Here is a 19,148-nt window from a genome sequence, read left to right on the forward strand (position 1 = left end):
GGAGGCCAGAGCTGGGGAGGGGGGCACAGGGAGCAGGGCAGGGGACGCACCTACACCCAGGGCTTAGATTCACGCCTGGGTAAAGGCCCCCTGCCAGGAACCGGGGCTTCGTCTTCCCCCGCAGCCCAGACACAGCCGCAGCACCCGCTCGCCGCCCCCCTCGGTACGACCACACCAAAGGGGGAAATCTCAGCACGCCGCATTTGAATTAGCACCCGGCGCAGGCGGCTTCCTGAGCCGCCACTCACAGCCCCCCAGCACCCAGCCCTGAGACCTCCCCTGGCACGCACCAGCTCCCCACGTGGGCATGAGACATGGGCACAGGGCCCCAACCTCGCCACCAAGCCCCTAATGGGGCAGATGCCCCCGTCCCCGGGGCACACACGGGCCCTGTGCTGGCAGCCCCAGCAGAGGCCAAGCGGACTGGCCTCTCTCTGCCCCAGACAGTGAGGGGACCGGGGGTGGGCAGGGGAGCGTGTCCAGCTGCTACCCGGGCTGCAGTGGTGCCAAGCAAGGGTCCCCTGGGCTCTCAGCCCAGTGAAGGGAGCCATGGACCCTGATACAAGCCATGCCAACCGGGCCCCTCCTCCCCTAAAGCTGAGGGCAGCAGGGCCATGGAGACCAACCCCCCCTCCCCATCTGGGACACGGGGCTGGGCTTTGTCTGGGGCAGTACCAGCCCCCCCACAAGGCCCGGCCCAGCCTCACCCCACCGCACCCCCCTGCCCCAGCCACATTACAGCCCCTAAGAGCTCTGAGGCCCAGTGACATCACGAGCTCCGAGAGCCCCAGACCTGCCAGGGAGCCAAACGGTGCAGGGGCAGCTGGGACTTAGCCAGAGCCGGGGATAGAACCCAGGAGTCCTGGCACCCACTGCCCGCCTCTCACCACCAGAGACTGCTGCTGCTGCCGGGGGAGCCTGCCCCAGCGCTCCCCACTCCGAGCTGGTGAGAGGGGCCAAGTGGCGCGGGAGGAGCGCCCAGCGCCGGGGTAGGGCAGGACCCATGGCCGCGGGCGGCTGGGCTGGGGGCAGAGCGTAGCGAGGAATGAGGGTGAGTGAGGGGCCCCTCCCTGTCCCCAGCTGTGCGGGAAGGCAGGGGACATGCCCCCTCTTGCCCAGCTGGGGGAGGTGTGGACGGCAGCCCCATGGCAAACAGGCCCTGCCCCCCACGGCCGCTCCCTGTGCTTGGGTGCCAGCCAGCTGGGGCTGCCTCCCGGTGCAGGGAGGTGGGAACAGCGCTGCCCCTCCCCTCTCTGCCAAGCAGGATCCACCGGCAGGGCAGGCAGCAGCCTCCAAGTCAAGCAGGCGCCCGGGAAGGAGGCTGCGTCAGGGCTACTGGGGCGAAGCAGAGCCGGGCTGAAACCCCATCTCCAGGGTTGGGTCCAAGCCCCTGCCCAGATGCCCACACAAGGGACCTGCCAGCTACGCAGACCCTGCTGCCCCACAGCACCCAGCCCTCCTGCCACGGGGCACTTTGCCTCTCCCATCTCTGGTGATGCTCCGCTCTGGGCTCAGCCCCACCCCAGCCACAGCAAGGAGCCCCCACTGCTGGGGGATGGGGCCCAAGGCTAGGGCTCCTGCTAGCTGGTGCTCGCCCCTGTTCAGCGCCTGGGGAGTGGGGCTACTGGATGAGAGGAGGGCAGGGACTGGTCCGTGGTCACACAGCAAGCGGGGAAGGGAACCCAGGAGTCCTGGCTCCCAGCCCCACTCACTAACTCACCAGACCCCACTCCCCGCCCCGAGCTGGGGACAGAACCCAGGAGTCCTGGTTCCTAGCACTGGGCGTTGAGCACTAGGCTAGGCCTTCTCCCAGCAGCCTCTCTCTCAGAGGGTGCAAGCCTGGCTGGATGAGAGGGAGCAGATTAGCACGGATTAACCCATCCCACCCCTCAGAGCAGACAAGCCGTGACAAAACCCCAATCAGATTAGGGAGGAGATTAGCAGGGGGGGATTAGCGAGCAGGAGATTTCACACACAGCAGATCAGCCCCAGTGAGCGGAGGGCACTGGAGTAGTTGGGGGACACCCACACACACACACAGCTAGGAGATCCTCAAGGAGCGCCTCACCCCAAGCCAGAGGCACAGGCTGCCCCAGGGCCGGGGGGCTCTCAAGGCAGGGACCGTGTCCCCAGAACCCAGCACAACAGGGGCTGCCGTGACACAAAGCACTGGCCCAGACCGGGACCCAGCCAGCCCTGGGACGGGGTGCTGAGCTGGGGATACCCGAGCATCTGCCAAGGGCGGAGGGGGAGCAGAAAGACTGTCAGGAGGGAGGGGGGCAGACCCGGGAGAGGAGGCAGCTCCAGGCTGGGAGGGAGGGGCACCGGCAGAGCTGGGGGGCAGGCCTGGGCTGGCAGTGAGGGGCACCGGCAGAGTGGGGGTGCCTGGAATAGCGGGGGGCTCTGGGGGGGCGGTCTGGGATTGCCATTTCTCATTCTAGCAGGCCCAGCACACAGGAATCCAGCCCCCACATATTGTTTTGCTCCCTGTATCCTGCCGCACCAGGGAGCTGGGGCCAGCCAGAGCCGCCCGAAACCCAAACACATGCACGGGAGAGGGGCGCCCGGCCTGGCCCTTCACGCTCCGCAGCTCTTCCTGTTTCCAGGGCAGCACCAGATTGCCTGGCAGCTAATGGCCAGGGGGGTGACACATCCCCCCCCGCCAATACACCCAAATGGCCCAGGTCCCTGCTGGGAAAATTCCACAGCAGCTCAGGGGCCACATGCAGGGGGACGGGGCCCCTCGCACCGACCTGGGCAGGCCCCCTGGGGCTCCACATTCGGGGCCCCTTGCACCGATGCCCCCACAGAGCCTTGCCCCCTTCCCCGACTGTGCCCCCCCCCGACCCGCTCCCCACAGGCCTGATGGCTTGGTGCAGCGAGAGCTAACTGAGAACCCTGGCGTTTCGCTCTCGATTCCCCTGCCGGAGTCAGATCCGCCCCCACCCCCCCACGTCTCTCGCAGTTTCACAGCTCCTGCCCCCACCAGGGTGCAACTCTCCCTGCGGGTGAGAGAGAGGCCCCCACGCCAACAGTGCTTCCCACCCTGCTGCTGCGCCCAGCCAGACCTGCCAGCCCCGCAGCCAGCGCCTCGCCGCTCCCTTTCTCCAGCCCCGGCGGGACCCCTGCTACAGCCCTTTGGGCAACTCCTCAGGTGGCACCAGCCCCCAGGGGCGCCCCCCACTGCCCGGCATGCCCCAGACCAGGCCCCAGCTCAGCCGGCTAGGGGGCCCCCACATCACAAGTGGGAATCTCCAGCCATTAACCTGCAACCTCTGGGGCGCAGAGGAGAGGGAGGCGAGGAGCAGCATGCCCCATGCCACAGCTCAGCGTGGGACCTACCCTGGGGTCACTGCGCCCGACACAGCAACGGGGGGGGGGGGGGGCAGGGGGCTATGGCCCAGCTGAGCTAGGAAGTGGAAGGTCAGCTGCCCCATAACCCCCTGGCCTGGCAGATGGGCAACGGTCGGCACACAGACCGGATGGCACTGCCAAGGGGCAGGCCCGTCCCAGTGGCGGGCAGGCGGGCGGACTTTCCATCACACCCACTGCCTGTTACTGCCCCCCCCCAGTGCATCCTCCCCACAGGAGCAGCTCTGCATGTGGAGCCGGAGTTACCATCGAGCCAGATGAGAGCGATAAGCGACGCGGCGGGGGGGCAGGTGTGTGGGTGCAGAGCGCAGCCCGGAAATGGAGAGCGGCCGCACAGCGCAGCCCCCGCCCCATGGAGCAGCCAGGCCCCAGGGCTCTGACCCCAGGACCCCCCGGCCAGCCCCTTCAGAGATGGTTCCCCAACCCCTCCCACAGGGGTGGGGGGGGTGAACCTGGGCTCGGCGCAGGGAACCACCCCCCGCAGCTGCGAGAAAACAGCAAGTCCCCCACCCCCATTCTTCTGGGCCAGGAGCCGCAGCGCCTCCCCAGCCCCGCTGGGCCAAGCTGCGAGCAGGCTCTAGCCCCCCCCAGCCTTGCTGCAGAGCACAGCCTGGCCTGCGCGGGGGTACGGTGGGTCACGCACGGGCAGGGGTCCTGCAACCCAGCCCAGACCAGAGACGCTCCTTAGGATCCCAACGATGGGGAGGAGCGGGGGCCTACGTCTCACCCCCTCCCCTGGTTTACCCAGTGCTCCCCCCCCGGCCCCAGCTCAGGCCCATCCGCAGCACCGAGGCCCTTCCCCTGCCATGAATCATCCACAGCCCCGGCTGGGCGCTTGGGGACAGGGCTCACCCGCGACTCAGCCCTGCAGCGCCCAGCACCACGGGGCCCAGCACAGAGCAGGGCCTGCAGGATCCGACGGCGCCCCGAACCAAGCCAAGGCGGCACCCTCGCTCTCCCCCAGGCCAGCCATGGAGCAGGGGTTGGGGGACCCCCTGCTCCCAGCACTGCGGCTGGGCCTGCAGCAGCGGGGCCGGGCAGGGCGCCTGGAAGCTGCGTCAGCTCCCGGGCCAGGCCTGGGCCCAGGGTGATCTCACTCTTTCCAGCACAGTGCAGCCAGCTCTGGCACCGGAAAGCAGAGCCAGTGCCGGTAAGGGGGGCCTGTTCCCAATCGCTGCGGTGAGCCGGGGCCGAGGCAGCGCGGCTCCCCACGCCCACGGCTCCTCTCCGAGCTGCCGCATGGCCTCCCAGGGGCCCAGCAGTCCCACCGAGCGGGGGCGGCCTGTCTCCCCAGGTCCCAACAGGCCCTGGCCGTCTCCCCTGGTAACAGGGCCACAGCCCCGGCGGGGAACAATGCAATCCCCAGCGGGTCAGCCTGACACCATGTGCCCGGCAGGCTGGGCCCCGCGCAGAGGCCAGCTCCGCCCCGCCCCGTGTGTCAGCCACGCAGGAGGAGCCCTTGTGCAACTTTATTAGTTACCTGCCCTGCTTCACCTGGCAACCAGGTGGTTCCCAGGGAACGAGCCACAGCCCAGGTCAGAGCCCTGCCCCTGACACCACGCGGGGCCTGGGTGCCACCTGGCAAGGGCACAGCCCAACTGCTCGGCTCCTCCTTGCTCTCACGGCCCTTCGTGCGAGGGGCAGGTGGCGGGACCCAGGTCCTGGGAAACCCTCTCTGCGGGGCTGCCTCAAGCCCCTGCAGTTCCAGCTGGAGACGCTGCATCCAGCGCAGAACTGGGCAGCATTGTCGTGCGTTATTCAACAGCCACCACACCCCACCCTAGAGGCAGCTGCCTCTCAGCACCAGGCGAGGGATCGCTGGGCACTTCACAGAACCAGCAGCTGCCGTCCCCACAGTCACACCTCAGAGCCTGCGTCAGACGCAAGAGCAGCCGCCCCATCCAGCTGCCCCCGCGGGGCCCCATGGGAGGCAAACCCCCGAGGTACTGGCAAGCACTGCCCAGCACCCAGCTGGATCCGGCCCTGCTCCAGCCACTGGGGCAATCCAGAGAACCCGCTGCCCTTCACCATCATCCACCCCAGCACCAGCCTCCTTCAGAGCCCTTCCTTCGAGCCCCACTCCCTCCTTCCTGGGGGCAGGACTGGGTTCTGGCTGCTGGCCGGGGCCCCATGGCAATGGTGATTTAACCCACAACTGGTGGGACCCTGGGGGGAACCAAATGCCCCGCTGCAAGTGGAACATGCAGGGACTGGAGAGCACCCAGCCCCTCAGCCTCAGCAGCTGTTAACTGTTCAGGTTACACCAGAGCCAGGGGCCCCGGGTGAGGGACGCTCTCGAGGGACTTCACAGCTGCACTGGGAAATGTGAGTCACGGGGGAGGTGAGAGCAGCTCTAACCACTGGGATGTATTTCCTTCCCACCCATCCCCAGAGCCGGGAGAGAACCCAGGAGTCCTGGCTCCCAGCCCCCCTGCTCTAACCCCCCAGACCCCACTCCCCTCCCCAAGATGGGGAGAGAACCCAGAGTCCTGCCTCCCAGCCCCCCTGCTCTAACCCCCCAGACCCCACTCCCCTCCCCGAGCCGGGAAGAGAACCCAGGAGTCCTGGCTCCCAGCTCCCCTGCCCTAGCCCTGAGACACCGCTCTCTCCTTAGCAGGACAATTTCCTCTTTAGTGCAGGGTCCGTCCCAGCGTCTTTGGGGTGGGGGAAGGGGGGGGGTGTCTCACACACCCTGCTGTGGGCTAGAAAGCTGTCCTATTGAATTGCGGCCCCAGCCTGCTCTCCCCTCCCCCCGGGCTCAGATATGCCCTCGAAGTGCTGCAAAATGGGCCCCTCCGCAGCATTTTCCTGAGCCCAGTTGGAGCGGCTCACACCCCCTGGCCTGGGCTGCCGGGCCGGGCCGGGCTGGGCTGGGCTGCCCTCCTCACGGCCCACCACGGGCCGGCCCAGCGGGAACCAAACCCACGAAGAGCCAGGCACAGAGCAGGCAATCGCCCCAACTCCCTGTAGGGTCTGGCCGCTGGGCTCGGCTACCCCTAGCTGGCCCCTGAACACTGGCAGCTCCCGGGCCTGGCCCTGCGGGGCTGCCCCACCGGGGGAAGGGGAGCATCTAAAGGGGGAAAACCAGATAAGACAGAGCCCCCCCAGGGGAGCTCCAGCCAAGAGAAGGGGGACACAGCCAGGGTCTCGCTGCCGAGATCAGAGGTCACCCCCCCACCCGAGCCAGCCCCATGACCGGGGGGCTGCCATGCCAGCATCTGGCGGCGGTGGGGCCCCGTTGTGCATGCAGGCAGGGGGATGGGGGCTGAGCGCTTGCTGCTCTTTGAAAAACAACAAGCACACAAGAAAGGAAATGGTTTTAAACACGGAGGAAAACAAAACCCACCCACCCCATGGCGGGGGGGGGCATGGAGCCCCATGGTGGCAGGGGGGAGGGGAGTTGTGTGACACACACCCCCCATTCTGTGCAGCGCGCTGTCAAGCTGCCGGCAGGAGCCAACTGTGCGTCGACCTCCAAGTTCAACTGCATCCATCACCGCATCACCCTGCCAGGTGGCAGCTGGAGCAGAGCGACGGGACCACAGACCCCCCCCCAGGGCACAGCGACGGGACCACAGATCCCCCCCACACACACACGGCACAGCGACGGGACCACGGACCCCCCCCACACACACACGGCACAGCGACGGGACCACGGACCCCCCGCCAGGGCACAGCGACGGGACCACGGACCCCCCCCCCACACACACGGCACAGCGACGGGACCACGGACCCCCCGCCAGGGCACAGCGACGGGACCACAGATCCCCCCCACACACACACGGCACAGCGACGGGACCACGGACCCCCCGCCAGGGCACAGCGACGGGACCACAGATCCCCCCCACACACACACGGCACAGCGACGGGACCACGGACCCCCCGCCAGGGCACAGCGACGGGACCACGGACCCCCCCCACACACACACGGCACAGCGACGGGACCACGGACCCCCCGCCAGGGCACAGCGACGGGACCACAGATCCCCCCCACACACACACGGCACAGCGACGGGACCACGGACCCCCCGCCAGGGCACAGCGACGGGACCACGGACCCCCCCCACACACACACAGCACAGCGACGGGACCACGGACCCCCCCACACACACACAGCACAGCGACGGGACCACGGACCCCCCCCCCCACACACACACGGCACAGCGATGGGACCACGGACCCCCCACACACACACAGCACAGCGACGGGACCACAGACCCCCCCCCCAGGGCACAGCGACGGGACCACAGATCCCCCCCACACACACACGGCACAGCGACGGGACCACGGACCCCCCACACACACACACAGCACAGCGACAGGACCACGGACCCCCCCCCACACACACACACGGCACAGCGATGGGACCACGGACCCCCCCCACACACACACACGGCACAGCGACGGGACCACGGACCCCCCCCAGGGCACAGCGACAGGACCACAGACCCCCCCCACACACACAGCGCAGCGACAGGACCACGGGCCTCCCTCCCCCCATAGGACACAGCATCGGGACCACGGACCCCACACACACACAGGGCTCAGTGATGGGGCCACGGACCCTGCCCCCCCAGGCACGGGGCCAAAGACACCCCCACAGACACACACATACAGGGCACAGCGACGGGGCCACGGATCCCCCCACACACACACAGGGCACAGCGACGGGACCACAGACCACCCCCTCACCAGGGCACAGCAATGGGACCACGGACCCCGCCCACACACAAACACTGCACAGCGACAGGACCACAGACCCCCCCACAGGGCACAGTGATGGGACCATGGACCCCCCCTCCACACACACAGCACAGTGACAGGACCACGGGCCTCCCTCCCCCCACACAGGGCATGGGGCCACGGAGCCCCCCACACACACACACGGCACAGCAACGGGACCACGGGACCCCCCCCCCACACACACACACGGCACAGCGACGGGACCACAGAACCCCCCCCCGGGCACAGCGACGGGACCACAGACTCCCCCCCACACACACACACGGCACAGCGACAGGACCACAGACCCCCCCCCCAGCGCACAGTGATGGGACCATGGACCCCCCCACACACACACAGTGCAGCGACGGGACCAAGGGCCTCCCTCCCCCCACAGGGCACAGCATCAGGACCACGGACCCCACACACATATACAGGGCTCAACGATGGGGCCACGGACCCCCCCCCACACACACGGCACAGCGACGGGACCACGGACCCCCCCCACACACACACACAGAGCGCAGTGACGGGACCACGGGCCTCCCTCCCCCCACAGGGCACAGCATCGGGACCACGGACCCCCCCCCCCACACACACACACAGCGCAGCGACGGGACCACGGGCCTCCCTCCCCCCACAGGGCACAGCATCGGGACCACGGACCCCACACACATATACAGGGCTCAACGATGGGGCCACGGACCCCCCACACACACACGGCACAGCGACGGGACCACGGACCCCCCCACACACACACAGCGCAGCGACGGGACCACGGACCCCCCCCCGGGCACAGCGACGGGACCACAGACCCCACCCCCCACACACACAGCACAGCGACAGGACCACAGACCCCCCCCCCCCCAGGCACAGCGACGGGACCACAGACCCCCCCCCACACACACACACAGCACAGCGACGGGACCACAGACCCCCCCCCCGGGCACAGCGACGGGACCACAGACCCCCCCCACACACACACACAGCACAGCGACAGGACCACAGACCCCCTCACCCCGGGCACAGCGATGGGACGATAGACCCCACACACACATACAGGGCTCAACGATGGGGCCACGGACCCCGCCCCCCGGGCACAGCGACAGGGCCAAGGACACCTCCCCACACACATATACAGGGCACAGCAATGGGACCACGGACCCACACACACACACACACAGAGCAAAGCCACGGGGTCACCCCCAGCCCCAGCGGGGAGAACTCACGCCTTTCCCTAATCCTCTAATGGGCTGGGGTGGTGTGTGGGACGCGCGGTCCCTGCAGACACCTGCCACTGCCCCAAGGAGCCAGGGCAACCCCCCACCCCCACCAGGCCGGGCCAGACACATCCTGCCTGGGTCAGATGCCAGAGCAATCCCACCCCAGGCCCAGTGCCAAGGAAGGGGGAACCCCGTCACCCCCACGGCCATGCCTGCTGTCTAGCAGGCTGCAGGGGAGGCCAGGCAGCAAGGCCCCCTGGAGCCAGGCCCCCAATGCATGTTAAACCCCAGCCCACCCCCAAATGCAGGGCTCAGGCGAGAGGCACCCAAGGGGGGCAGAGCCAGGGAGACCAGGCTGATCCAGGACTGACGCTCACCCTCCCGGTGCCTCCAGCCACCCATCACCCAGGCAGAGCCAGGGCATCAGGAGCAGGCCCCTAGATGTGGGGCAGCTCCACAAGTGGGGGACATCCAACCCCTCAGATCCAGCACCAACCCCACCATAGCGCCCGGGGCCTCCACTCTGCTCCACGGTGCCCAACAGAGAGACTAGGTGGCCCAGCTCCCCCAGAGCCTGCAAACTCCCCCCGTGCCAACAGGGCCTGCCCAACCCCGACTCCCCCAGGGCCTGCACACATCCCCCCACAGGGCCAATCTGTCTCCGGCTCCCCCAGAGCCAACCTGCCCCCAACTCCTCCATGGCCTGCACACTGCCCCCCCGCCACCCTTCCCACACACACACACACACACACACACACACACACACGCAGGGCCAACCTGTCTCCAGCTGCCCCAGGGCCCCCAAACCACACACACATCCAGAGCCAGCCTGCCCCCAGCTCCTCCAGGGCCTGCAATTCCCCCAGCCTCTGGCCAACAGGACCAGTCCAACCCAGGCTCCCCCAGGACCTGCATCCCCAACCCCTTGGGCCTGTGTTACCCCCCACCCCCAGGCAGGGCTGTCCCAACCCCATCTCCCCCCGGCCTATGCTCCCCCCTCCCCCACCGGGGTGGCCTAGTGTAGCTGGGTCCCAAGCGCTGAGAGTCTCCCCACCTTGTGCAGATGGGTCCAGCTCACTGCCTCAGTCCCACTCCAGCCTATGGGGACCCCTTTGGGCTCGCAGCCCCGGGACAGCACATCCAGCCCCCGGCAGAGAAAGGGATCGTCCCCCACCGGAACCCCCACAGAGCATGCACGGCGGCCAGAGAGGGCAGGGACAGCCTGACACTAGGCCACCGGGCTGAGACCTGGGGGCACCTGGCTCCCGTTCCCAGCCCTGCCATAGCCTCTCGCTGGGACCCCAAGCCAGTCCCGCCTCTCTCAGGCCTTGGCTCCCAACTGGCCCTTCCCTCCCAGGCAAGCAGCTGCAGACCAAGTCTGTTCGGGATTGTGAGGCTCAGACCCGCCGGGAGGAAGCCAGGGCACAGCCCCCCACCTCCGCAAGGGGCACCTGCCATACTAGCAGGGGGGCAAGATGTCAGCATCCCCTTCCCACAACACACAGCCCCCCAGAGCCTCCCTACCCCAAAGCCATGGGGGCACGGAGCTCCCAGGGGAGAGCGCCCCCCAGACAATCCCAGCACCGCCTGGCGCCTGCCAAGCGGGCACAGCCAGGGCACAGACGGACGCCTCGCTCCGCTCGCCCCTGCGGGTGCTGCCAAGCCCACTCCTCCGCTCCCCGCCAACCTTGCCAGCGCATCCCCCGCACCCATGGCCCCTCACCTTCGGCTGCGTCCCTGCGCGGCTAGCTCTCGGCAGGGCGGCTGGGCTCCGTGTGAACCTGGCCCCGCTCCCCGCTCACACTTCAGCTCCCATCCCACCTCAAAAGGAGTCGACGCCCACACCCCAGGTCATGCACCTCCCAGCCCCGCTCCCCAGAACACACACGGCATTAACCCTTTGGCAGCGGGCCGCAGCGCCAGGGGCCCTGCCTGCCACGGGGGGACAGCCCCCCCGGCCCCGAAAGAGAGGAAATTCCCAGCACACCAGGCCAACACGTCAGAGCGCCCGGGGTGAGGCACAGCCGGGGGAACCCCCTCCCCACATGCCAGACCCTGTGGGGATGGGAACAGGGGGTGCAGAGGCCAATCGCATGGGGAAGGGGGCTCAGGGCTGCCCCCAGCCCAGCCATGGGGGTGGTGTTCCCCGCAGGTCCCCTGCTCCAGCCCACCACTGCCATCCTAATGGGGGCCCTGCTGCCTGTGGGATAAGACTCCACTTGCTGGCTTAGCTGCAGCCCCCGCATCCCGGCCAGCTCAGCCCCCCGGGAGCCCCTGGGGTGGGGTGCGCTGCCCGGCCCAGCAGGGAGCCTCAGCGGCTGGCAGCTGTGCTCGGATGGCTCCAACCCTGGGCTCGCCCCAGGGCACAGGGCTGCATCACCACCAGAGCCAGGCTCTGTGCTGCGTGCCGTGACCTGCCCAGCTGGCCGACCCCAGGAGCCACCCCAGCCTCCTAGCCCCAGAGGGACCTGGCCCCGCATGCCAGAGAAAGACTGGGGCCGGCAGCTTGGTTGCCCCCAGTGCCCCGGGGGTGGGGGGCAGACAACCTGTGTCTGCCTGCAGGCCCCCAGCTCCCATGTGCATGGCAGGAAGGTGCTGGAGAATGTCTAGGCCACGGGGGGCTCCAGCATACCCCCTTGGGACTGTGTTCAGGATGAGCAGCACCCCCGGGTGATCAGCAAGCTCCCACCAGCACCCAGCCAGGGGAGCCTGGCCAAGCACCGCCATGTAGGGCGGGGAGTGAGACAGGCTCCTGGCAGAGCTGGCCAAGCCGTAGAGCCAGCAAGTGGCCCAGATCCCAGGCAGGGCATGGGGCAGGTGCCGTGCGCATGTTGTATCTCGCACGCTGTTCCTGCCCTGAGCAGCTGGGCCAGACCCAGACCCCCGCCAGGAGCCAGGTCCCCCTTTGCTGAGCTTCACTCCTTCCTCCTCCTATGCGTCAGGGGTGATGCCCCGGGGCTGGTGGGGGCCAGCCCCCTCCCACTGATCTGCACCCACTGTGACAAGCAGGGAGTGGGGAGGATTGACCTGGGGATGTCGCAGGGGAGTTTTCCTGGACTGTCTGCATTGGGGATGGAATAGCATGGAGGGATGATACCTGAGCCTGTAATCTGAGCCCGGGGGCGGGGGGGGGGTGGGGGGACACACGCCAGGGGACACCATTTGCCCCAGGAAGCTGGACAAAGGCTGGAGGAGGAGCTGTGGGGAGGCTGGGTGAGACGACTGGAGGGGGTTTGAGTTTGGAGAGGTCTGGGGAAACGGAGGGAGCCCTAGGGCTGGGGTCTAAGCTCCCTGCCCCACAGATGGACCTGACTGAGGGGTCCTGGTCTCTGTACCTACACGCTCTGATTTGGACTGTGTTCCTGTCATCTAATAAACCTTCTGTTTTACTGGCTGGCTGAGAGTTGCAGTAAACCGCAGGAAGTGGGGGGTGCAGGGCTGACTACCCCACACTCCGTGACACCCACACACTGTTGCCACTGCCCCCCGCCAGGGCGCTGGGTGCTCCAATCCCCTGGGCAGAGCCTACGGTTGCCAGCTTTGGTTGAACAGATTCCTGGAGGTTTCATCACATGAAACAATCTTTAGTTCCTGGAGACTCCAGGACAATCCTGCAGGATTGGTGACCCTAGCAGAGCTGCGGCTTTTCACAGTATCTCCTCCCCACCCCGCCCAAACACACCTGCCACAGCCCGCACCCCACCCACAGCGCTTGCCGGGCCCTCACCCTGGGCAGCCCACAGCCCCGCTAGGCACACGGGCAGCAGGGGAGAGCACTCCTGGAGCGGCCGCATCGCCCCGCTGGGCACCAGCTGTTCTGGCAACGCTGGCATCCCCAGGGGCTATGGCAGGTGGCAGGAGCAGGGGCGGGCACTGGGAACCCAGGAGAGAAGGAGCAGCAGCAGGGACCTCTGCCCCAGCACCCGCAGTCCCCAGCCTGGCTTGGTCAGGGCGGGGCAACCGGCCCTCCCGTTGGGGCCTCTCAGAGAGAGACAGGCCACGCCAGAGGGGTGGGGTGGTGAGAGGGACCACAGGCCAGTGCCAGTTTCCCCACCCCACAGCCCCCCAGAGCTCCCCACCCTGCCCACCGAGTCCATGCTCACACCACGCCAATCCCCAGGAACGCTCGGTCCCCTGCCCAGCAGCACTGGGGGCCCCTGGCAGCCAGAAAGGGGGGAAGGGAGCAGCAATCTAGGGCACTCAAAGGCACCCAGCCCCGCCAGGGAGGGAGCAGAGATGCACCCAAGACCCCTCCATGGCAGCGAGTCCTTACCCACCAGGTGCTTCACAAATGCAGCCAGAGGAACATGCCGAGCGCAAATCCAGAGAACAATCACACTGCTGCTCCGCACGGCTACAGAGCAGGGAGCCGGGGCCGGGGCCAGGGCACTGCCCCCCATGGCACTGCTCCCCCCACCTCACTACCCCATGGCACACCGCCCCCCACCTCACTACCTCATGGCACACCCACCCCCCTCCTCACTACCCCCCATGCCACACTGACCCCCCTCCTCACTACCCCCCATGCCACACTGACCCTCCCACTGCCCCCATGCCACACTGACCCCCATGCCACACTGACCCCCCACCTCACTACATGGCACATCGACCCCCACACTATTCCTCCATGCCACACTGCCCCCATGACACACTGACCCCCCCACTATTCCTCTATGCAGCACTGACACCCTCCCACTGCCCCCCACCCTGCACTGACCCCCCAGTGTTCCTCCATGCCACAGGACCCCCTCCCACACTGCCCCCCACCACATGACCCCCCAGCGCCCCCCCCCCTTACGCTGGACCCACACCCCAGCAGGCAGGTGCAGAAGCCGAGCCCTGTGGGACGCAGCCAGGGAACATCTATAGAAGCAGCCTTGACTTTGGGGTCTCCTTCTGTGGAGGGTTTAAAGGGGCCCGGGTCCCAGAGGTGCTCTGTGCCCCTGCTGGAGGCAATGGGAGCTATGGGTGCCAGGCCCCCGTAAGGCATTTGGAGGGGTGTCAGGACTGAACCCCCGCCACGGGGTTCTGGCTCCTGGCTGCAGCCATCTGGCAGAGCAGAACCGATAGGCGGGAGTCAGAGCATCACCTGTGCCACCCACACACAAGAGGGCAGGAGCCTTGCCCAGCCAGCCTGGCACCGAGCCCCCACCTTGGGGCAGAGTGGAGCCCCTCCCCCCAGCCCTGCCCAGGGCCTTGCAGGGTCAGTCAGAGCAGCCCCCGGCCCAGGGTCCTACTGCGGGGAGCACCAGGCCCCAGCCGCCAGCCAGGAGCGGAGCAGCCAGCCTGGGGCAGCAGAGGCTGGCTCTGGGCGCCCGGTGGGCACAGCCCCGAGAGGAAGGGCGCCAGGCACCTGCCTGCCAGCCCTCCCCACCTGCCCTTTGCCCCCATAAAGGAGGGGAACGGCTGCAGCTGAGCCAGCCCCCCAGCCCAGGTGCGCCAGGTGCTAAGGGCAGGAGATAAGGTGGGCGAGGCGGGCAGGGAGGGGCATGGGCACAGGGAGTCGCACGCAGCCCTGAGTCAGAAGGATCCCGGTGGTGGCAAGTGAGTCACCGGGTTGTCCCACCCCCGCCCCCCAGGGGTGTCGCAACCTCCTGCTTTCAGTCACCAAAGCAAACCACAAACTGCTCCCTGTCACTGGCAGGGACGGGGCTCCGTGGGGGGCTCCAGAAGCCAGGCCAAAGCCAGGTGGACTCCAGCAAACCAACTACCAGACCCCCCCAATGCAAGCTCAGAGCCAGGGCAGGGACAGCTGCCTTCCCACTACCCCTACCATGCCAGCCTCAGCCCAGACCCCCCTTGTCTCCAGACACATTCGCACTCCACAGCTGCCCCCCAATGCACCCTCGGCACCCGCCACGGCTCTGCTCCCAGCACCCCTGGCAGCCCCAGGGTGCGAGCTCCCCATCTGCCCCGAATCCCCCACCCAAGGCGGGTTACAGCTCCTTCTATGGCGGACAGATGCCCAAGGCCAATGTCAGCAGAGCCCCCAACCCAGCCGGCCTGGGCACCCACAGCTCCCAGCGACGGCTGCGGGTGCCCAGTACCCCGAGGAGCAGGCCCTATTCGGACAGGTTTGTCCGTCCCACCCCCACACCGAGACAGTTCCTCCATTGCCAGTGCCAGGGCCCTACAAGAGCCCAAGGAAGGGGACCAGTGGGCAAGGGCCAGCCCAGGTGCTGGGAGATCTTGCCCAGCCAACTCCAGGGAGGGAGGTCCATCCCTGTTATTCACCAAGGGATTTGACCCGGGATGCCAGCTAGGGCTGTGCACCCCCCAACCCCCTGAACTCCCCACACCTTTGGCCCCACCGGTGTCACTGCCAGACGCAGACAAGCAAGGCGGCACAGATCCTCAAACCTACTCCCCCTGCCCCAGCACAGGACAGCTCCCCTGCCTGACCCCCGCAGGCCTCTGGCCCTGCCCCCCACAAGCAGGACACCCCCTCAGCCCTGCCCCCCCATCAGACAGCTCCCCTGTCTGCCCCCCCGCACAGGACACCCCCCAAGTCAGACAGCTCCCCTTCCTGCCCCCCCCAGCTCCCGGCCCCACCCCCCAGCCGAACAGCTCCTCTGCCTGCCCCCCGGCTCTGCCCGCCCTCCAGGAGAACAGCTCCCCTGCAGGACCCTCAACTCCCAATCATCAAGACCCACCCCCACCCCCAGGCAGACTGCAGGCCCCAGAAAGCTGCCAGATGCTCCAGGCAGCATTGCATGCTGGGACTCGTAGTCTCCATGAGTTGCCCCAGAGGGGTCCTGGTGCTGACCCATGGGACAGGCCCCAGCCCCACGGGGCTCATGCCAAGGGCGCAGACCCCTTGCGGGTGGCTGGGGAGCAGCGTGCCAAGCGGGTGGGCATTGTCATGGTGCAGGTCGGGGGGACAACAACATCCCTGTATCAGGCTGTGGCTGCTGGGGGAGCAACGTGTGAGGGGGAGACCCCCAACCACACCTGGCCCCCCTGCAAGGGGAGGCGTTCCACAGGGCAAGCCCCGCAGCCCAGCGGTGGCTCTGGGGGGCAGTTGGCATGAGTGGGGACAGGGCCACGTGGGAGGCAGGAGTAGCGGAAGGAAGGAGTTGCTGAAACGCAGTCGATGGGGGAACAGGAAGGAAATATTAAACAGCAAAAAACCCCAAACCAGAGGGAGATGAACTCAGGGCGTGAGTCCCAGAGGCATGGCACAGACTTCCACCCCACCCCCCACAGGATGGGGGCCCACTCAGCCTGTCCTGCCTGGGACAATCCAGAAACCTCAGCACCAGGCCCATTCCCCCCACTCCCCACCCCCACTGCAAGAGGGAGCCTGGGCAGCCAGTCCTACTAGCTCTGGGGCTATGTGGGGCAGGGGGAGAGGACTGGGCAACTCCAAGGGCCAGGAGAGAAACCCACCCAGGCAGCTGCCCCTCCGACCCCCCGCAGAGGGACCCTCCCATGGGGTATGCACCCCAAGGCCTTCAGAGGGACACCCGTTCAGCCACAGCTGCCTCCCACCCACCCAGGCGCTGGGGGGCAGTGTGCCGGGGAACCCCCACACCTCTACAATCTACAGAGCCCTCAGCCCAGCTCAAACCATGGAGCAGGGCTCCCCCGCCCCATGGGAACCTCTGCGACAGAGCACAAGAGCTGCAGAGCATGAGACGCAGAAGAGGCTGGCTCGGTGCGGCCCCTCCAGCTCTGCCCTTGCGGGAGGGCGGAACGGGCACCTCGTAGCCCAGGTGGCTGCTACTGCCTCAGGAGGGTCCCGCTCCAAGACCCAGTGCTGCAATTAGCCACTGCCTCCACACCTGGCCCTGGACTAGAGGGTTAATTCCTCCTAGGCTCAGCCCACAGCGAGCCAGCAGCAGCCATGCTCTCCCCTGGGATCAGCCCCCCGGTCTCTGTCCTGCCCAGCTCTGCAGCCTTGGGGTGGGGGACAGGACCCCCCTGCTGCATTCAGCTCCCGCTTCCCTCAGCAGCTTCCCCACCCAGACAAGTGCAAACAGTCACGGGAGCTGGCTGGAGGCCGGCCAGCCCCTTGCTGTGGGAACAGGCAGGGCAGGGCCCCCGGGCAGTGCCAGCTCCCAGCCTGGCACCAGGTGGGAGCAGAGTGCCAGCTGGCCCATGCTGGGGCCCAGGAGCAGTGCAGTGAGCTGGGTCAGATCTCAGCCCAGGAGGCCCCTCTGGCCCAGAGCCCACCATTGCCCCTCACACCTGGGCGCTGGGCTGCTCTGGTCTCTGACACTAGCAGCCCCAAGACCCAGAGAGCAGAGCAGCCCAGCCTGTGCTGAATGGCCAGAGCACAGGAGTGGGGACCACAACCCCCCATCCAGGGGCCTGCAAGCAAGGATCCCCTCCTCCCCCCAAGTGCCAACAGCATGGAACGAGCACATCATCAGGTGCAAGGCAAATCCCCAGCCAGCTCAACGCTGCAGCTCACGGGGGAGGCTGGCCCACCAGCCCCCCCAGCGTCGCCCCGCTCCCCCATCCCTAGAATCCCCCCTTATATGGGGGTGCAGGGCAGCAGGGTTCCCAGCCTTGCTACAGGGCCAGAGTTACAGACAGCAGGGGTGCTGGGCTCAGCACCACGACCAGGCCAAGCCTCTGAGCCACTCCATGAGGACAGTGGCTGCTTGGAGCCCAGGCTGGCCCTCAGTGTGCCCCCCCCACCCCAAAACAAAAATAGCTCGGCTTCCGCCCCCAAGGCAGCTGCTGAGGCCACCAAGCTGCACCTGAGCCCAGTGGCCAGGCCAGCGCTGATCCCCACCAGCCGGAGTGGGCGGTGCTAATCCCCACAGCCCCACAGCCTGGAATAGAGCTCAGAACTAGGCCACTGCCAAGATCCCAGCCCCACCCCGCCCGGCTCAACCCTCCCACAGCCCACGCAATGCCGGCTGCCACGCTGGGGCAGGCCGTGCTGGCCCCCCAGCCATGGGGCTTGGGAACCGCTCTTCACAGCCCTGGGCAGGATGCAGCAGCCATTATGCACTGGGTAGTGAATGTCACAAGGGGCAACTGCCCCCTAGTGCTGCCCCCGGGCATGGGGCCAGCACTGACTGCCAGGTGAGAGCGCCCCTGCTGAGCCCCCACCTGCTCCCTGCAGCACAGCGCCCCCTAGCCCTGCACCAGGGTCAGCCCTGCCAGGTGAGAGCGCCCCCTGCTGAGCCCTGCCGCCCGGGGGGGGGGGGGCGTGGAATCATTCCCTCTGCAGTCCCACATGCTTCTCCTGCCAAACCTCCTCCTCATCAACCCCTCTCAGTCAGGCCCCACCCGACAGCACAGCATGTGCAGGGTTAATTATTACTAATTAGGAGAGGACTCTAATGTCCTCGCAGCACACTGAGCACCTGGGGGGTGGGAGGGGGGCATGACAGCCCGTGCTGCTGCCCCTACCGGCACCAGGGAGGCATCAGGGCCACGGGTTGGCTTGGACAGGTGCTGAGCAGCGGGAGGTCCCCGGGCTCTGCCCCCCTTGCTCAGTCTCCCAGCACCGGGGGGCCTTCACCGGCTCCCTCCCACCCAGCTCTGACAGGGCAGGTCTCCCCAGCAACTGACAGCCGCTAACCCCCAACCCTGGAGATGGGGAAGCCCAGCAAGGCACCTTCCCTCACGCTACCCCTGCCCCAGGCAAAGCCTCTGCCCCCACCCAGGAGAACCAAGCCATGGTGCAGAGAGCGGAGGGGCCCTGGGCAATTCCAGCACCTGGCCAGCTCCAGTCCGGGGGTGGGGGGAGGACACCCCGGGGGTGGAGCACAGAGTGACTGTGCACTAGGCCAGCAGGGCCTGGATTCAGGAGCTCCCTTGGGGTCAGGCCCTGCTCCCCACGGTGATCAGCCAGGACGCAAGCAAGGGGGC

The 19,148-nt window shown here is 67.6% G+C and overlaps 1 protein-coding gene across 1 annotated transcript in view; it reads right to left on the reverse strand.

The window, feature by feature from the left end:
* The window catches only part of ZBTB7B (zinc finger and BTB domain containing 7B), a 31,833-nt gene that overhangs the window by 3,464 nt on the left and 9,221 nt on the right, over positions 1-19,148 (reverse strand).

This window comes from Eretmochelys imbricata, chromosome 24, assembly GCF_965152235.1.
Source record: "Eretmochelys imbricata isolate rEreImb1 chromosome 24, rEreImb1.hap1, whole genome shotgun sequence".
Classification (NCBI taxonomy): domain Eukaryota; kingdom Metazoa; phylum Chordata; order Testudines; family Cheloniidae; genus Eretmochelys; species Eretmochelys imbricata.